Here is a 19102-nt window from a genome sequence, read left to right as displayed (position 1 = left end):
TGCCAGCAATTCATCTGTGATAAGAATTGTTGCCTAGAAATTATAATTTCATCATTTTATGACTTCTAAATTGTAGCTGGTCTCAGTTTTAATTGACAGCCCTTATAATGCTTAGGGATTTTACAGTAACTCTTTTAGAAGTTGGTAATTTTTATTATGTAACTTAAGGTAGTTTCACCTATCAAAGTAAGTACATATTCCTTGGAAAGGAACTACCCAAAAAAATGTCTATGATGTCATAATTTGTTTCTCCTTTATGTATAGGAGCCCTGGTGGCACAGCAGTTAAGAGGTTGGCTGTTAACCAAAAGGTCAGCAGTTTGAATCCACCAGCCACTCCTTGGAAACCCTATGGGGCAGTTCTTCTCTGTTCTGTAGGGTTGCTATGAGTCGGAATCGACTTGATGGCAACGAGTTTGGTTTTGGTTTGGTATGATAGGCTTCCCTGGAGGATTTTAGTCACAAACACTAGGCGCCAGTAGATGGCAGTGAAAAATAAGCAGAGACGTAGAAGGTAATTCATTATTCTTAGAAAACACTATGGTTAGTTTCTACCTCAGTATTGAACCAGAGTTCACACAGCCTGAACTTGCCTTTGTTTTGGCACTAATAAGATCCTGAATATCAGTCATATACATTTGGTTCTGAGAAGGTACAAAGAAAGTAAAACTGTATTTTGCATGCAAAAGTTTATAATCTGTTATAACAAATACATAAACGTGACTACTATTAAAGAATAAATTCAAGAAACTCGTATAGGTACATATATTACTGTAGATATGTAAAGATAATGAGTTTCAGCAGATACCCCTTCATGAAGAATGGTGCCTAGAAAATATATATGAATCACTTTTAAGAAATCATAAAACATTTATAAAATTGTACTGAACATAGTTTTTTCTTTTTTGATTCAAATGTCTCTTCAGGATATTTTGGTGCTTTTAGTATTGCTCTAATATATGAAATACGAGGCCCAGTCTCTCTTGTCTGTGGAATGGGTTTCCTGAATTCGAGTCCTAGTTCAGCTACTTACTAACTCTCAGTTTGGGCAGATTGCTTACTTCATCCCTCTGTACCCTAACTTGCTAAATGGAAAAATTATCTCTCCTACTTAACTTCATAGGGTAGATATGTAGACAAAGTGAGATAATGTGTTGGGGTTTTTTTAATCATGCAAAAGTATATACAGACAACAAAAATAAATGTGGGACATTTTGTAAGATAAGTGACATTTCTTCAATGAAGTAATGACAGGAAAAAAAATGGAGGGAAAAGTAACCTATAAATTGAAACAGGCCTTAAATAGAAGCTTTTGAGTCATATCAGCCAAATGCAATGTATAGACTTTATTTAGATCTTGATTTGAACAGACTGCAAAAAATATATTTATGACACAGTTTGGGAAATTAGAACACTAACTAGGTGTATGGTATTAGCCACATAGTGTTTTTTGGAGTATTCTGTTTACAGGTGTGATAATGGTATTTACAAAATGACACAATGCCTGAGATTTGCTTTAAAATAATCCAATGGCCAGGATGTGGGGTCACCCCCCAAAAAAAAAAATTATAATAATCCAGGGGCTGGGGCTTGTTAAATGAGACAACGTTGAGTGTATCGTAAATATTGGAGCTGAGTAATGGATAAATAGGGGTTATGATTAGTTTATTTTACAATTCTATTTTTTGTTTGAAATTTTCCATAATATATTAACAACTAGGTCTTAATTTTAAAAAGAAATACTATCTTTTTGGCTAAGATATTGTTGAAATTCTATGCAGTATCCCCGAATAACAAATTTATAATGATCTGCTTGCCAGATAAATCATTTTACTGAATCAGGAGAGATAGGAAAGTTACAGGATAAAATGGAATTGGTTGGCACTAAGGATTCCTTTGGAAGAGAATGTGTGTTACTCATTTTCCTTTCCTCACTCCCTCCCAGCTTGGAATCTGAAAGGCAGTTTACTATGTAGAGCCTATGTAAGTGGCTCACAATCTCAGAATGCTGGAAAATTATAATCCTGTTCCTTCACTGAGGTGATAAGACTGAATTCTCAAACAGAAAGAATTGACTAGAGATTGTCTAGTCAAACTAGACTGACAAAAGTAAAGACCGATAATACAAATAGGTCTTTCCATCTTCTGCAAGGATGATCTAACTGAATCTGTCTGAAGGAACAGGGCCCAGCGTTTTCCTCAGGTGACCTCTGCTGTTCCCCTGGCTGGCTCTTCCTCACTCTTGCCCTTGCTGGAGACCCCCCAACTTCAGTGGTTGTTCTGAGGGGTGTACTTTTCCTGCACTGAATCTCTTTCCTGTCTTGGATTGATGGTTTGATAAATCCAAATTTCTGTCTCATTCACTTACTTGATAACTCCATGTTATTCTTTTGGTACCACTTCTGGACAAAAAACTCTTGCCTACTAGAACCTACACGTTTTTTTCCCCCCAGGAAACAGCTCTTTAAAAGAATTTTATGCATTTTTCAGCATCTATCCCAGTTGATTCTAGAGAATCTTGATTGGAATAGGTATATTACTCCTTCAACAAACACTTACTGTATACCTAAAGCATTTCGGATACAACAGGAAATAACTTACATGTGAAAGGGACTCACATCAATTCTAATCTTCTGTGTTGTAAGGCAGAGCACAAACTTGCCCTTGGTTTCAGATGTGCTTCCAGTATTCTTCAGGGCTGCAGTCTGACTCACACTCACCCTGTGTTGTAGGGTAGAACCCACGACCCTCTTCATATTACCTGAATTCAGTTCTATAGGGAACCTAGGAGCAGCTTTCATGATACTTTGCATACCCCGTCTAAGAGGTACACCTCCCTGTGTTGCTGTGGAGTTGATTCAGACTTATGGAGACTCCACGTGTTACAAAATAGAACTGCTTCATAGGGTTTTCTTGGCTGTATTCTTAACAAGCAGTTCACCAGGCTTTCTTCCATGGAGATACTTGGTGGGTTTTAACCACCAACCTTTAGGTTAATAGCTGATCACAAACCATGTATGCCATCAGGCTCTTTCCATGAGGTATACATGTGCATGTACGGATTGGACCATACGCCACTGTGCCTCAGGTTGGAGGCACAAATTTAGTAGCTTTCAAAAAAGAAATAACCTTGGTTTGGGAGGATGAAATTAGAAAAAGTCTTCCTAAACTTTTGCTTTAGTATTGTTTTCAGATTTCACAACAATCTGGATAAGTATTATTAGAAACCATGAAGAGAAAGTGCTGCTCAAGTTGGTAGATGAAAGTCTCAATGGAAATAGTAGGGGTGAGAGAGAATGAGTAGGAGCTTTGCTGCAGAGACGAGTTCTTTGCAGGCCTGTTTGGAAGAAGTAGTGGTAGTGGTAATTTGGTCCTGATCGTCTGTGTATACCTTTTTGGAGAATAAAAAACTAAACGAGTGGCAGTTGATGCTCATGGTAAAGTTCAGTTTTAACCAAAATTATCTCAAGAAATGACTCATTGATTAGGATTAGTCAGGAACCATAATCACTTTAAGCACCAGTGTCAGCCTAACCCTTAAGTGTTGCCTACAATTACATGTCCCACAATCAAGATCACTTGCAGACCTACTGGTCACCTGGACACCAGATGAAATTCATAGTCATGAGTGTTACCACTGTCTTGGAGGTCTTCCCATATAGAGACAGCTCTGGGAAAGTGCTTCTGCTTCTTAAGGCTCCGGAAATTGTGGGAGGAAGTAATGTGAGCCTACTTTGTCTCTACTGTTTACCTGGTGTTTTGATTCTGAATGATTTGCAGTTTCCATTGTTGAAGAACTTCAAACATAGGAACTACTACCAAGCAGTACATTAATTAGGACAAAGTGTCCACCAAAGCCACAGACTACATTAGGTCTTTCCTGGGCGAGACTGAAGGCTCATATGCTTAGTCATGAGCAGTTTCAGCATCAAACCAACTGAAAAAATCAAAGAGATCCAAATCGTCAAAGTAGGAATAAATAAAGGTGTAGTGAGAATGAGATTCAATATGCGGAGGATGATTTGGGAAGTTAGGTGTCTCTAAGTAATTATTAGTAATAAATGCAGAGTGAAAAACTAAGACTTGCTGTCCTACTGTAATCTCAGAAATAGGTATAACAAATATTTGAAGAACCACTATTTAGGATAAATGAGAGGAAACTGGAGTAAAAATAAGGGATAAATAAAATATTGAAAGGTGAAAAACATCTAGAAAGTAAGGATAGAGAGTTGAAATATTTATCTCAGAAGGAAAAATGTTAGCAATGAGTAACAAATCCTGCAGGTGATGGTCTGCAGGTTGTGTTCTTCATTCCCACAGGGGAAGAAGAAGGGAAGTAAGCTTACTTTCACCCTAAGTGACATCAGTATATCGCAGAGGAAAACTAGAAACTTTTTCCTGGGAAAGTGAAAGAGTAGAATATTTAGAAGTGTTAAATGGCCTTCCACTCTAGGACTTTAGGATCACTTACAATTAGTGGTTATTTTTCTTGTAGAACACAGATAAGAACTACTGTCCACTATTCTAGAAAAGTATCTACTGGCTTTATGGAAAGAATATTAAGTATATCTAGGATGTGGGGGTGGGGGTCCAAATTAATAAAGGCCATTTTGTGTCTTTTTGTAACTCTTGATTCCTTTTAGAGTTCTTAAATTATTACTTTTTCCATACCAAAATATTTTGTGGAAAGTTGCTAACTTCAATTTTCATACCTTGGTTCATGTTATTTTTCCCACCCGTTGTCATACTTCACCTCATCCTTTAAACCCAAGCTCCGTCTTCCTCCATGAAGCCTTCACTGACCACTCCATATTGATTTCTGAATTTCTAAAAGTAACTCACTCTCTACCACATAACTTAGTATTTGTTTATAAGAAAACTTAAACTTTAATTCAGCCCTGTATTATTCTTGAGTTACTTCATATATTGTCTTCCAAACTAGATTGTAAGTTTTTCAAGAGCAGAGGAAATATACTTAATACGTACGTCCTCCAAGAGTTGCCAGTGTACTTCAGGGTGCTAAATACTTGGTAGTTTATTCATTTAGTTTGCATGACTGCATGTGAAACCTAAAAAGAAACATTTGCAGAGTAAACACTTTGGTCTTACAGAACTGAACAATACTTAGATGTGTTTAAATCATATAAAATCATGTAAAATGTCAGGAGTAAAAGCCATTGCACATATTCCCTTAAAGCAAATTACAACAGTAATAATCATGGCTTCCAGCACCAAAATCAAGTAAGTAACCTTAGTTATTTAATATATCAGGTACACGGGTACATTGCCTACTACACTAACTGGTTTTTTGGTATTGCTTTTGCATTATTTAGTATCTTATGTCTTCCACGTAGCCCTAGTCCCTTCTCCCCTCCTGTCCAGTTATCCCTACTCTTTTCTCCCTTTGTTCATGAGTCTGGTATTTAAACTTTATGACTTGTTTTCAAGTAAATATTTTTTGAAGTTCCGAGTTTGGGATAAAATACACACTGTATAAATTCAGTGGTAAATACCTACACACAACACAGGTTTCCCGTAAATGAAATGCATTCCCTCAGAATTAGCCAATTCATCCATAAAATTTAAGTCATAAAATCTGAATCCAAGCAATAATTCTCCAGTTAAGAAACTCTACAGCCTAGTTTTCAGTCCTCCTGAATCGTAAATTGTTGGCAACAAAAGCTGACAGGACTTGGTGTGAATAAGCCTTAATGTAAAAACTCATCACCCAGCCTCAAAAGTTAGAAAGTATGGGAGAAATGTATTCAGGTAGACATTTATACACAGTATTTGTGAATACCATTTGGGTCAAATTACTAACAAATGAGTTACTGTAAAGTGAAATTTAAAAAAATAATAAACATCTTGTACTTTAAAATCTCAACCAGCTAAATGTCTGTGTATGTTTTGACACTATGCTGGGGAAGATAGATTTTTCCGTGATGATTATATAGCTGATGGCAAAATGCTAGCAGAACCTGCTTCAATTTAATGTCTTCAGAAGACTCTTCACATTGACCTCCTCCATGAAATCTTCCTTGACAAGTGAAACCTGGCTCCAGTAATCACTACTTTATTCTTTTTTTTCTGATTAATAAGTCCAGGTATACAAATTCTAGACAGTGTTTCAAGACACTCTAATGTGGGCAGGATACTTCAAAAACAGCAATTTAGTCATTTATAATATGTGATAAGATTTCTAGTTAGAATTAGTAGTTATCATGTTTTAATAGGAGTCCCTGGTGGCACAAATGATTAAAGTGCTCAGCTACTAACCAAAAGGTTGGCAGTTTGAATCCACCCAGAGGCACCTTGGAAGAAAGCCCTGGCAATCTACTTCCAAAAGATCACAGCTATTGAAAACCCTATGGAATGCAGTTCTACTCAGAAACACATGGGGTTGCTGTGAGTTGGAATTGACCCAACAGCAAATGGTGTGAGTTTTTTCGTTTTAATATGAGTATAAAGCAGATACAATAAAACCTGCAAAAGCTGGAACCTGTGTAAGGCAGAAACCAGTCAAAGAAGGAAAACAGATATTTTCCACTGATGGAGAGCGATAGAAAAGTGGTAAGACTACCAAAAAAAAAAAAATCCAAAGCCATTGTCGTCAAGTCAGTTCCAACCCATAGTAACCCTAGAGAACAGAGTAGAATTGCCCCATAGGGTTTCCAAGGAGCAGCTGGTGGATTTGAACTGCCAACCTTGTGGTTAGCAGCCATATCACTTAACCAGTGCAGCACCAGGACTACACCCTGTGTCATGGATTGAATTGTGTCCCCCAAAAATGTGTGTATCAATTTGGCTAGACCATGATTCCCAGTATTGTGTGATTGTCCACCATTTTGTCATCTGATGTGATTTTCCTGTGTGTTGTAAATCCTACCTCTATGATGTTAATGAGGTGGGATAGGCAGCAGTTAACGTTAACGAGACAGGATTCAGTCTACAAGATTGGATTGTGTCTTGAGCCAATCTCGTTTGAGATATAAAAGAGAGAAGCTAGCAGAAAGATAGGGGGACCTCATACCACCAAGAAAGCAGCACCAGGAGCAGAGCGCCTCTTTGGACCCAGGGTTCATGTGCAGAGAAGCTGCTAGTCCAGGGGAAGATTGATAACAAGGACCTTCCTCCAGAACCAACAGAGAAAGCGTTCCCCTGGAGCTGACACCCTGAATTTGGACTTCTAGCCTACTAGACTGTGAAAGAATAAACTTCTGTTTATTAAAGCCATCAATTGTGGTGTTGCTGTTACAGCAGCACTAGATGACTAAGACACGCTGTCAAAGGCGGAAAACTTGAGACCCAGAAAAATAAGGCAGTCTAGTCGAGTACTGGCTCTCACTGGTTTCACTGTATTTAAAAGTCAAAATTACATCTCACATTTCAAGCATGGAAGTACATTATGTTTTGTATTTCACAGAGTGTTGAAGATAGGAATTTGAATTAAACTCCAAACAATATTCTATGGAATCAGAATTGTATTCTAACACTCAAACTTGTATCTTTTTACTTGTCTGTTTCTCTGCCCTAGACTGCATAAGCCTTGAAGGCTAGGACCGTATCTTGTTCACTTTTGATCCCATAGCTTCAGCATTCAGTAGTATTGGGAGAATAAATGAATGAAAGAAAAAATAGGTGCACAAGTCGATTTATAACAGATAATCCTCACAAATGCATATACATCACCAGTGAATAATTGTTCTTTAAACTGTATGCCATACTCTTCCACAATTTTCATTAGAAATAAATACATCAGCTAAAGTGTATGTTCTCTTGAATTAAGATTACACTAGTGTATAGTTAGTAATCTTTGTGAAGTGGTTTTTGGAGTGTGGAACAGAATAATATTTTGAAGTCCAAAAATACATAAAAGATATTCTGTTTTCTTCCCCAAAGCTTTTCACTAAACCTATTGCAAACACTGATAGATTTGATCGGTTTCATTCCAGTTTCTTATTCAGTCCCTCAAGTTAATGGCCAAAAAGTCCCATTCAGTGCACTTACTATTTAATCTATGTCAATTTTTGAAATGACAACCCTGTTCACCCCACAATTTACAAACCTGTTGGCTTATAGGCAGCCATCTAAAAATGCATGCCAGTTTCTTTATAAATTGCAAGCCTGTAATCACAGGCCAGTTATCTACAGGAGAAATAGGTGGATGTTAGGTTCAGCTTTAATGGAACGTTGTGATCCTGTTTGTCATCTTTACTTTGTACTGCCTAAATGGAAATCATTTATAAGTAAGCTGAATGAGCTCAACATGGACCCCCTTATCACTCAACAAAACATTTACTGAGCACTTAAAATGTGCTAGACTTTGTTCTAAGAGTTTAAGATATATCAGTGAATTGAATTTGCTGCTCCTGCAATTTTCATTCAAGCAGGGAGGAGTTAGACCAATATTAATAATAACAAGTAAATATAGTATGTTAGAAGAAGATGTATTATGAAATAAAGGAAAAGGTTGAACAGGTTAAGGGATTGGGAGCAGGGAGGTTGAAGTATTAAATAGGATGAGCAAGGTAACTCTAAAAGTGAAAAAGTTAACCACAGGGTATCCAAGGAGCGTATCAACCAAGACGGGAACAGAGGCTTTAAGATATATTTGGAAAGGCCCAGAAACAATGAGGAGACTAATGTGACTGGAGTGGAGTATGCTAGTGGGACAGTGAGAATGGGGAGCCTGATCACGTAGGGCCTTGTTTTACTCAAATGGGAAACCATTGCAAGGTTTTGAGCAGAGGAATGATGTGATCTGACTTAGATTTTAAAAGGATGATTCGGTGGCTATGTAGGCTACAGGGGAACAAGGATAGAAGTTGGGAGACCAAGCAGGAAACAACTACAGTAATCCAGAAGAAACAGATGGTGGTTTCAGATAACAAGAGTTAGTGAAAAGTGAGGTGATTGTGAATACATTTTCAAAGTAGAACAGGTTAAGTTTCCTGATAAATTGATGTGGAGTAACAGAGAAAAAGAGGAGTCAAGGATAAGCCAGGTTCAAAAACAACACCTTTGTTCCACCTAAAGCACTCTCATCAGGAGCAGTGGCCTTTTGACAGGCCAGATAATGACTTCTGTTTGGGTGAACATCACAATAAAGACAGTAATGAAATTACAACCCATTGAGTAAAACGTGAATTCATGAGTCCATACTGGAGAGAGAGAAGAACTGCTGGAGTTGGAAAATTAATATTTTGCTACCATCTTGTTAAAGATTAGTTTGGGAAAGAATTATTACCCGTTGCCATGAAGTCAGTTCCGACTCATATTAAGGGATGCTCAGTCTAGGGGAAATTTTGATGAGCAGCAGGAGTGTTTCCATGGTCTCAAGGTATCTCTCCACGGATTGCTTATCAGTTTCAAGGGGAAAAAATAATTATAATGGAGAAGCTGGACCGCACTTTGACCAGGTGAGTATATTACCAATGGAGAACTGTAGATAAAAGTTTGCCTCCAGATATGATGGCGATACCATTTTTTTATGGTATTCCAACTGGGGATGCATAACCTGCATCTAATAAAGAGGATCCATCAGACAAAACCCAAACTGAGAAAGATTCTATAACATAGTAGGCCTGCATTCTTCAAAAATGTTAGTATCGGGAAATATTTGAACAGGTACTTCACAGAAGACAAACACAGATGACAAACACATGAAAAGATGCTCGATCAGTCATTAGGGAAAAGCAAAACAAAACCATAATGTGATATTACTACACACTTACTAGAAATGACTAAAATTAAGAAGACTGACCTTACTAAATGTTGACAAGGATATGGAAGATCTAGAATTGTCATACACTGTTGGTTGGAATGTAAAATAGTACAACCACTTTGGAAAAGTCTGACAGTTTCTTAAGGAGTAGTCCCTTCTAGGTAGTTACTGAAGAGAAATAAAAATATATCCATACAAAGCCTTGTACATAAATATACATAGCTTCATATGTAACAGCCAAAAAATGGAAGCAACCCAAAAGGATAAATATAGTATATTCATACAATGGAATACTGATCAAACAATAAAAAAGAATGAACTATTGATATATGCATCAATATGGATGAACTTCAAAATAATTATGTTGGAAAGAAAAAAGAACAGTGCATACTGTATCATTCCATGTATACAAAGTTCTTAAAAACCCAAACTAATCTAGTAATTGAAATCAGATCAGTGGTTGTCTAGGGAATGGTGGCTGCAGGGAAAAACCAAAGGGGGCACGTGTAAGCTTTTGGGAGTGATGGAGATGGTCACTATCTTGATTATGGTGAATGTTTCACAAATGTATATATATTTCAAAATTTGTCAAATTGTACAATTCAAATATATATAATTTACTGTGTGTCAGTTTTATCTCAATAAAGCTTTAAAATGTTTTTTTAAGTATAAAAATGTTAATATCATGAAAGACAAAGAAAAAGGCTGAAGAATTGTTCCAGAATAAGGGAGATACAGAGGAATGACAAATAAATGCAATACTTGGTCCTGAACTGAATCTTGCACTGAGGGAGAAAATAATGCCCTAAAAAACATTATTGGAACAATTGATAAAATTAGAATATGAACCAAATGAATATACAATTTGTCCTCAGGAAATACATACTGAAATATTTAAGGGTAAAGGGCCATAATGTATATAACCTACTCTTAAATGGTTCAACAAAATTAATCATAATATGTATTTAATATGATACGTATACACATGTGTATGTATATACATAGAATAAAACAAATGTAGTAAAATTTAAAATTGGGATAAATCTGGATAAAATATATAGATAACAAAACAAAAAGTTTTTTTTAAGTGGTGGCCTCTGGTAAGTGGAACAGGAGAGGGGAGAACTGGTGCAGAAAACTAATGCTGTTTTGTTACGCTTTTTAAATGCTATTTTATTTTTTAAGTTTAAAAATTCTAGGAGTTCTTTATTCGGACTTTTTTTTTTTAAACACCAAGGTAGGCATTTAGTTGCATCTGCTTTAGAATTCCAGAATAAAATCATTGCAGCAATACTCTATGGAGAACTTTTTGATGACCAGAAAATCATTTTGGCTCCATATATTTTGGGGGTGATCAAGGCCCCAAATTCTATTCCATTGAATACAGTCATGTACAGACTGGGTGGCCCTCTATTCAAACAACATCCTTGCATTTCCTCAGCTTTTATAAGAAAATACCAATCTTCTCCCAGCTCAGTTGACTTTTAAAGCTAAAAGCTTCACACTTAGCCTACAGCATAGAAAGAGCTGTGCTCCAGGTACTGGTCAGGAAATAACCTCAAGCTCCCTACCACTCAAATTTTCACAAAAGCTCAATTGAAGGGAGTAATAATTATGGACAGTGGCCTGAAGGTTATACAGTCCATTCTTCCCTCTAAGTAGCCTAAAATGTTTTCCTAAATTAAGCCAAACCAGCAGAGGTCCACAAACCTGACCACGTCTTCTAGAACCCCCATCCCTACAGAATTGCCTTTTACTGAATTTGGCTTTGGTGTTAGTTACACATTATGACACACTGAAGGATGTTGTAAGAAACAGCCCTGTGAAAATCTGTTGGGTTTACTGTCGAATAGTGTCCACTTCATTACATAGTGACTTCTTTGTGAGAATTTACAAGAGAAATTTCTTCCTGGTCTCCCAACCAGAAATAATTATGCTACTCTTGAGAAACCAGCTTGTTTTTATCTCCTAAACACCGTGAATCATGTAACTGATCGTTTTTCCTTCTTGGTTTTGTCTGCCAAAATTCTTAGAGGCAAATTTGTGGTTGGTCTCTAGCAACACCACAAGGCCTTACAATATATACTTTGTGTATTAACCTTATTTCCAGCTTCATTGTTGAGTCAGTAAAACTTCGTGGAGGCAGAGGGCCTGAGTGAGCCCCAGAGCTCTAAATGATTTTAGTAACTTCTCCATGCCTCAGTTACCTCATCTGTAAAATGGAGATAATGATAGTACCAATCACATGGGGCTGTAGTCAGGATTAAATGAATTAATATATGCACAGTCTTAGAACAATGCCTACCACACTGTAAATACTCTATGATTAGGTATTATTATTATCGTCTCACCCATCCTACTCTCACTTTTATATTGGTCTCCTCTTCTGCCACTTTTTAATGTAATCTTTTTTGTTTGTATGTGTGTGTGTGTATATATATTATATATTATCTTATAATGTATTTAAATATATATATCATCTTAAATGCTTTCTGAAATAAGACTAGTGTAAAAAAACCAACTGGGTGCAAAAAAATCTCAAAACGTATGCAGCAATTGAGAGGTATTCAATATGAACAGATTGGTTAATTTTTATAAAAATAAAATAATACCTGCAATGTGGATTATCATCTAGATAGACTTTAATCTGACACTTGCATATTTCAGAAACTACCTCAAGTCTTATCATGCCCTAATTTGCTCCCAATAACAATTTGTCCAAAAGATGGATTTCTGTGAGGAAGAGCTCATCCACAGGATAAGCCAATAGGAAAGGCATTTTTCTGCATTATCTTTGATTAGATGAGGGTCTTAGACTGTAAAGAAACATCCTGTTATTTGCTCAGCCAACAAAGGCAAGATCTCCTTTTTCTGTGTATGTGGAAAGAATTTGTCCAGATAAAATAAAAGTCAGATACCCAGCATAAAGAAAGATGTAAAACAAAAAGAGATGTTGTTAAAGTATCGAAAGGTTTTTTACTCCTGATACTAAATATACTTCAGTTAAGTCACGGAAGCGTTTCTCCTATTATACTGAAAGTAACTCCCAGAAGACGTCTTATATTAAGCTTTCTCAATCGCTTTGAAATGACTGTATTGGACTCCTTATTGGGAGCAGGTTTTAATAGTTGAAAGGATTTAGTCAGCAAATATTCACTCCTTACCAACTATGGGCTCAATGAGCACTGGAGATACAATAAATATTCCCTCAGGAGCATTCTAATGAAAGAAGACCAGGAATAAGCAGTATGTCAGGGGATAAGAGCAAAAGAGAAAGTATAAGGCTAGAGAAGTGGGGAGAGTGATGCAGGGATTGGAAGGACGCTACTTAGATAGGGAAGACCTCACCGATGAGAGAAGAGCTATCACAAGATGCCTGTGGTGAGTGAATGGGTTACAAAAAAAGACCAGGAAGAAAACCACCCAGAAAAGGGAAAGTATGGCTACTGCAGTTAACTTTGCTGATGTTGCCAAACGGGGGTCAGATTCTGAGTCCTCATCTTGGCTCTGTTGACTTCCTGCCCTGCTTAACCTATCTTTCAGATGAAGGCAATAACACTGTCCCTGTGTGTACATTGGAGCTACTGAATTTTGAATATTTAGAGAGTATTTTGAGCCCCACAGGCAAACGACATTAGTAAAGCCCAGGGTACAATTATGTTGTTTTCCCTGTATTTTTCTCCTGCTTCTCTCAGTTCTGGCTGTTAAAAAGAAAAAGAAAAAACAGAGCTGGTGGCCTATTCCTCCCTCTCTGTAAGCCAACCTAATCAGTCAGTGTAAGCATGCCTCATCTATCAAGAGCAGTCTTGAAATCATCCTCTATACTGTAGGGTCAAGGTTAGCATGAAACTAAAAAAATGTTCTACCATTTAAGGCAATCAAACTATCTAAGTCAACCATTGCTGGACTTGGTGTATAAACACTGGGAAACACTAAGTAAAACACACATCATGACTTATGCTCTGCAGCTCCAAGAAAAATTTTGAAAACAAATTATAATAGTGACTATTATTAGCTATTATAAAGGACCATAGCAATGTTAATACAGCCATTTAACTGTTAACCAGGAAGTTTCCCTTAAAGAATTTAATCTCGGAACGGTAAAGGAACATAGGATGTCACCAAGGCCTTGAAATAGGGAGGAGAGTTACATAAATAAAAACTCCGGCAGCAGCTCACTTATTTAATATGCCCACTGTTCTAGAGAGGTAGACAGACTCCTACAAGACATCATACTTTTTCTAAGTTGGTGAATTCCAATAACCTCTTTTCAAAGCCCTCAGATTTTAGTCTAGTGTCCTTCCATTTTATTTAGCTACAATAGTAGCCTCTCTTTCGGGAAAAGATTAGACATGGAAGAAACAGGATTGATAGAGGAGAGGAAAAAATTAGGGAAATTTTGAGTCACCTACTAAAATTGATTTGGGAACAACAAAAGTTTGTGAAAATGTTTGGAATTCAAGTCTTTACATACTTACAATGGGATTTTTTTTAAATGGCTTTTTATCATGGAAAATGTCAAACATATACAAAAATAAATAGTTTAATGAACTCCCAGGTATTCATCACACAGCTTCAACCATTTTCAACTCATTGCTAATTTGTTTCATCTATGCCCCTACCCCTACGTCCCTGTACCTCCCTTGATTGTTTTTAAGTAAACCCCATATAGTTTATCACTTCATCACTAAATATTTTGGCAAGTGTCCCTAAAAGATAAGGATTATTTTCTATTAGTATAACCACATACCATTTTCTCACTTAACAATAAAAATAGGTGTTTTTAAATGGTATTTGTCGTTCCTTCACTAGTCATTTAAGTGCCTACTACATGCATTCTTATTAGACTTAAATGAATTAGAGCAGTAATTGTATAATAATGTCCCATCCCAAATATGACAGTAATTTTAAATATATTATTATATCTAGTTTTTTTTTTAATTTGTTAATGTTTTTAGAAGGGCCAGATTCTCAAGAAGCATGGAGCATCATTCAGTATTTCTAAATTTATTTGATGATGATGATGATAAAGGAGAAAGCACTCTAATTCCTCACATTCTTGAGTAGATGTTAGCTAACCAACCACTGAACAGTTCATTTTTATATTGCTGTCTTTTGTATTGCTAGATAAAAACCACACGTCATGAACTTTGAGATGTTTTAGTGTCTGCTTAGCAAATGTCCGTTGGTGGCATGGCTGAGATCCTTACTTTGTAATGGCAAATTCTATTTTTTTAAAGGTAGCAAAATGCAAGAGTTACAGCAATATGATTTATCACGGAAATTTATCTCAAAAATGTCAGTAAAGCAATTTAAAATATGTGGAAAGTAGGTTTCTTACGGGCATTCTTGATGGCACTTCTCTCAAAGCACCCTGGATCCAGTTTTTCGGCTATATCTAAAAACACTGAGAAACACTCTGAGTAAAACACACATCGCAACCTACACTCTGCAGCTCCAAGAAAAGTTTTGAAAACAAATAGTGACTATTATTATTGTTAGGTGCTATCGAGTCAGCTCTGACTCATAATGACCCTGTGTACAACAGACCCTATGCACAACAGAACAAAACACTGCCCAGTCCTGCTCCATCTTCACAATTGTTGTTATGTTTGAGTCCATTGTTGCAGCCACTGTGTCAGTCCATCTTATTGAGGGTCTTCCTCTTTTTCGCTGACCCTTTACTATACCAAGCATGATGTCCTTCTCCAGGGACTGGTCCCCCAGATAACATGTCCAAAGTATGTGAGATGAAGTCTTACCATCCTTGCTTCTAAGGAGCATTCTGGCTGGTGTACTTCTTTCAAGACAGATTTGTTCATTCTTCTGGAAGTTCATGGTATATTCAGTATTCTTCGCCCACACCGTAATTCAAAGACATCAATTTTCCTTTGGTCTTCCTTATTCATTGTCCAGCTTTCACACACATATGAGGCGATTGAAAATACCATGACTTGGGTCAGGTGCACCCTAGTCTTAAAGTGACACCTTTGCTTTTCAACACTTTAAAGAGGTCTTTTGCAGCAGATTTGCCCGGTGCAATACGTTGTTTGATTTCTTGATTGCTGCTTCCATGGGTGTTGATTGTGGATCCAAGTAAAATGAAATCCTTGACAACTTCAATTTTTCTCCATTTATCAGGCTTATAGGTCCAGTGATGAGGATTTTTGTTTTCTTTATGTTGAGATGTAATCCATACTGAAGGCTGTAGTCTTTGATCTTCATCAGTAAGTGCTTCAAGTCCTCTTCACTTTCTGCAAGCAAGGTTGTGTCATTTGCATATCGCACGTTGTTAATGAGTCTTCCTCCAATCTTAATGTCTCGTTCTTCTTCATATAGTCCAGCTTCTCGGAGTATTTGCTCAGCATACAGATTGAATAAGTATGGTGAAAGGATACCTTGACGCACACCTTTCCTCACTTTAAACTGCAATATCTCCTTGTTCTGTTTAAACGCCTACCTCTTCGTCTATGTACGGGTTCTACATGAGCACAATTCAGTGTTCTGGAATTCCCATTCCTCACGATGTTATCCATAATTTGTTAAGATCCACACAAGTCTAATGCTTTTGCATAGTCAATAAAACACAGGTAAACATCTTTCTGGTATTCTCTGCTTTCAGCCAAGAGCCATCTGACTTCAGCAATGATATCCCTTGTTCCATGTCCTCTTCTGAACCCAGCTTGAGTTTCTGGCAGTTCCTGTTGATGTACTGCTGCAACTGTTTTTGAATGATCTTCAGCAAAATTTTACTTGTGTGTGATATTAATGATATTGTTCAATAATTTCCACATTCTGTTGGATCACCTTTCTTTGAAATGGGCACAAATACAGATCTCTTCCAGTCGGTTGGCCAAGAAGCTGTCTTCCAAATTTCTTGGCATAGATGAGTGGGCACATCCAGCACTGCATCCATTTGTTGAAACATCTCAATTGGTATTCTGTCAGTTCCTGGAGGCTTGTTTTTCATCAATGCCTTCAGTACAGCTTGGACTTCTTCCTTCAATATCATCAGTTCTTGAGCATAAGCTACCTCCTGAAATGGCTGGAAGTCAACCAATTCTTTTTGGTACAGCGACTCTGTGTATTCCTTCCATCTTCTTTTGATGCCTCCTGCATCATTCAATATTTTGCCCATAGAATCCTTCATAATTACAACTCAAGGCTTAAATTTTTTCTTCAGTTCTTTCAGCTTGGGAACTGCTGAGCATGTTCTTTCCTCTGATTTTCTAACTCCAGGTCTTTGCACATTTCATTATAATACTTTACTTTGTCTTCCTGAGCTGCCCTTTGAAATCTTCTGTTCAGCTCTTTATTTCATCATTTCTTCCATTCACTTTAGCTACTCTAATTTCAAGAGCAAGTTTCAGAGTCTCTTCTGACATCCATTTTGTCCTTTTCTTCTTTCCTGTCTTTTTTAATGACCTTTTGCTTTCTTCATGCATAATGTCCCTGATATCATCCCATAACTCATCTGGTCTTTGGTCATTAGTGTTCAATGTGTCAAATCTATTCTTGAGATGGTTTCCAAATTCAGATGGGATTTACTCAAGGTTATATTTTGGCTCTCGCAGACTTGTTTTAATTTTCTTCAGCTTCAGCTTGAACTTGAATGTGAGCAATTGATGGTCTGTTTCACAGTCGGCCCCTGGCCTTCTTCTGACTGATGATATTGAGCTCCTCCATCGTCTCTTTCCACAGATGTAGTCGATTTGATTCTTGTGTTTTCCATCTGGTGAGGTCCACGTGTATAGCTGCTGTTTATGTTGTCTATTGCAAAAGGTATTTGCAATAAAGAAGTCACTGGTCCTGCAAAACTCAATCGTGTGATCTCCAGTGTCATTTCTATCACCAAAGCCGTATTTTCCAACAACCGGTCCTTCTTCGTTTCCAACTTTTGCATTCCAATCACCAGTAATTATCACTGCATCTTGATTGCATTTTTGATCAATTTCAGATTGCAGAAGTTGGTAAAAATCTTCAGTTTCCTCATCTTTGGCCTTAGTGGTTGGTTGGCAAATTTGATGAATAGTTGTATTAATTGGTTTTCCTTGTAGGTGTTTGGATATTATCCTATTACTGACAGCGTTGTACTTGAGGAAACATCTTGAATGTTCTGTTTGACAATAAGTGCAACACCATTCCTCTTCAATTTGTCATTCCCAGCATAGTAGACCATACGATTATCTGATTCAAAATGGCCAATACCAGTCCATTTCAGCTCACTTATGCCTCGGATATCAATCTTTACATGTTCCATTTCATTTTTGATGACTTCCAGTTTTCCTAGATTCATACATTATGCAGATTATTAATGGATGTTCGCAGCTGTTTCTTATCATTTTGAGTCAGCAAATGAAGATCCCAAAAGCTTTTCTCCATCCTCATCATTAAGATTGACTGTACTTTGAGGAGGCAGCTCTTCCACAGTCATATTTTGAGTACCTTCCAACCTGAGGGGCTCATCTCCTGGCACTGTATCAAACTATGTTTTGCAGCTACTCATAAGGTTTTCACGGACCAATTTTTTCAGAAGTAGATCTCCAGGTCCTTCTTCCTAGTCTGTCTTAGTCTGGAAGCTCTGCTGAAACCTGTCCATCATGGTGACCCTGCTGGTATTTGAAATACTGGTGGCATAGCTTCCAGCATCACAGTAACACACAAGCCACCACAGTGCAACAAACTGACAGATGAGTAGTGGCTATTACTAGTAGTGACTATTTGTTGTTAGGTGCCTAGGTGCCATCAAGTTGGTTCTGACTCATAGCGACCCTATGTACAACAGAATGAAACACTGCCCAGTCCTGTGCCATCCTCACCATCTTTGCTATGCTTGTGCCCATTGTTGCAGTCACTGTGTCAATCCATCTCTTTGAGAGTCTTCCTCTTTTTCGCTGACCCTCCACTTTATCAAGCATGATGTCTGTCTTAGTCATCTAGTGCTGCTATAACAGAAATACCACAAGTAGATGGTTTTAATGAAGAGAAGTTTATTTCCTCACAGTTAAAGTAGGCTAAAAGTCCAAATTCAGGGCATCAGCTCCACAGGAAGGCTTTTTCTCTCTGTCAGCCTTCTTCTCTTTGGTGTTCCCCCAGACTAGGAGCTTCTCTGCACAGGGACCCCAGTGGTCCAAAGATTGCACTCTGCTCCTGGCACTGCTTTCTTGATGGTATGAGGTCCCTGTCTCACTGCTCACTTCTTTTATATCTCAAGAGATTGCCTCAGGACACAATCCAGTCTTGTAAATTGAGTCCTGCCTCACTAACACAACTGCCGCCGATCCTCCCTCATTAACAACCTAGAGGCAGGACTTACCACACATGGGAAATCACACAATACTGGGAATCATGGACCAGCCAAATTGATACACACATTTTT

This window comes from Trichechus manatus, unplaced genomic scaffold, assembly GCF_000243295.1.
Source record: "Trichechus manatus latirostris isolate Lorelei unplaced genomic scaffold, TriManLat1.0 scaffold00037, whole genome shotgun sequence".
Taxonomy (NCBI): domain Eukaryota; kingdom Metazoa; phylum Chordata; class Mammalia; order Sirenia; family Trichechidae; genus Trichechus; species Trichechus manatus.
Note: the sequence above shows the minus strand (reverse complement) of the source record.